Consider the following 2500-nt stretch of genomic DNA (forward strand, 5'->3'; position numbering starts at 1 on the left):
CAGGTGGTGTTGCGCCATCCACGAGCTGATCATTGCTACCGCCGTCTCCGCCAGTCCCGTCGCTGCCTCCGGCGTCGTCCCGCTCGCCAGCACCACGACGTCATCCGCAAAGCCGATCACTTCGGCGCCCTCAGGCAGCACCAGCCGAAGCACGCCGTCGTACATCGCGTTCCACAGGGTCGGGCCCAGGATTGAGCCCTGTGGAACGCCCGCCGTGACCGTACGACGCACTGGCCCCTCGCTGGTCTCGTACACCAGCCTCCTCTCAGAAAAGTAGCTGCGCAATATTTTCTGGAGGGCTGCAGGGACCATCAGCTTCTGCAGGGCAACCGCGATCGCCTTCCAGCTGGCAGAATTAAAGGCGTTCCTGACGTCCAGTGCTGCCACCACCAGACATCGAGGATCCCGCTGGTTGGTGCGGTGAAACGTCCTCGCGTGTTGTCCTCGCTCTATCACCCGCTCGATGGCCTGAAGCGTGGAGCGACCGCGCCGGAACCCGTACTGCCTTGCTGACAGGCGAGGAGCATCGCTGTCCTCCAAGTGGTCGTTCAGCCGATCTAAGATCAGCCGTTCGAACCCCTTGGCGACTGCTCCCAGCATTAGCAGCGGGCGGTGCGACGACGGATCGCCCGGCGGCTTACCTGGCTTCGTGACCAGCACAAGGCGTGCCTCCTTCCATGCCGCAGGAAACTCCCCTCGCTCGAGCAGCTGATTGTACACCTTGGCGAAGACCTCCGGGTGCTTCCGCATTGCCGCCTTCACTGCGGCATTCGGGATGCCGTCCAGCCCTGGCGCCTTGGAGGTGGCCATCCGCTCGGCCAGCGAAAGAATTTCCGAGCTCGTGACCGGTCTCAGAGCCTCACTGCACACGTCGATGTCCGGCCACTCAAATGCCGGATGGTCCGGGAACAAGGCTTCGACGATCGGACCTAGTACGGCTCGGTCCGTTTCCGGTGGTGCCCTGTTACGTAGTTTTGCTCGAACAACCTTGTAACCGAGTCCGAACACCTCGGCTTCGACCCCATCGATCAGCTCTTGCATACAGTCCTCCTTACTGCTGTGAATGGCGGCCTGCAGCAATCGTCGACAGCCCTGCAGCCTGGCCGACGTCACCGCACGCTCCGAAGGTTGGGCCCTGCGATGGGCGGCCTCCGCTGCTCCGCATTCCTCCCTCAGGCGCTCGATCTCAGGAGACCACCAGTACACCTGGGGCTTGCGATGGAAAGTAGCCCCGTGTACTCTCTCCATGATCTCATCGCACGCCTGGGTCAGTCCGCCGATCAGCCCCTCCGGAGTTGCGACCTGCTCGAAGTGGCCGCATGTGAGGGCGATGTCGAAGCACTTGTTATCGAATTGCGTCGTCTTCCACCGGGTCCCGGCGTGTCTGGCTGTCCCGTCTCGACTTCGCTGCTGCTGCTTGCCTCGTCGCGTGGGACGTTGTCCTGGGACGCCCACCTGGAACTGGACGTAGGCATGGTCGCTGCTGGAAAAGCGATCGAGCACGCGCCAGGAGTCCGGTCGCGCAATAGTTTGGCTGGCAAAAGAAACGTCGATAACGCTTTCCCGCGCAACCCCGTTGCCCTTAAACGTGGGCGCGTTGCCGCGGTTCAGCGTATGCAGCGCCAGCTGCTCCACCACGCTCAGGAGCTCCTGCCCCTTCCGGGTGGTGCGCGCACTCCCCCACTCCTCATTCCAGGCGTTGAAGTCCCCGGCCAGGACTGATGTTGCGTGTCCGACCAGAGACACCTCCACCGCACCGAGGAAGCTTACGAAGTCTTCGATGCCGCTGCTGGGTGGCACGTAGCAGCTGGCGAACGTTACTCCCGCTATGGTGGCCACCACGAGTCCCGGGACGACGCTCCCCCAAAGCCGTTGAATAGGGTACGCCCCTGTTGCTATTATCGCCACACTCTGTTCCGCATCAATGGCCCACCGCGGATCATCCCGAGGTGGTCGATATAGTTCGCAGGCGAGCACCACCTGAGCCCCTAACTCGCGAGCCGTCTGCAGCATGAGGTCTTGGGCTGCCCGGCTTCGCCCGAGGTTCACTTGCAGCACTTTTAGCGCCGGCACGTCGGATGCCCGACCGGGTGCGGGCCGCTGCACACGACGCAGCGCACCTCCGCCGTGCAGCTCTTCGCCTGGTGATCCGGCTTCCCGCAGCGAATGCAGCTTGTCGAGCGGTCCACTTCGCTCCTGCACGCAGCTCGGACGTGCCCCATCTCGAGGCACTTGTAGCACCGTTGCTGACGCGCCTGCAGAGGAGCCACCTTCCGGATCAGACACGATGTGTATTTGATCTTGACGCTCTTGTCGACCAGACCCTCCGCAGCCCTGGCTGTTACGCGGACTATCGCCACTTTCGTGCCGTCCCAGGCAGGTCGCAGGCGAACCGATGTCTCCTCCACCTCGCATTGGCACAGGTTGGTCAGCGCCATCGCCACATCGGTCTCCTTCGCTAAAGGGTCGACAGCGTCCAACCGGATTTCGACCATAGGCG

This window comes from Anopheles marshallii (assembly GCF_943734725.1).
Source record: "Anopheles marshallii chromosome X unlocalized genomic scaffold, idAnoMarsDA_429_01 X_unloc_77, whole genome shotgun sequence".
In the NCBI taxonomy this organism is placed as follows: domain Eukaryota; kingdom Metazoa; phylum Arthropoda; class Insecta; order Diptera; family Culicidae; genus Anopheles; species Anopheles marshallii.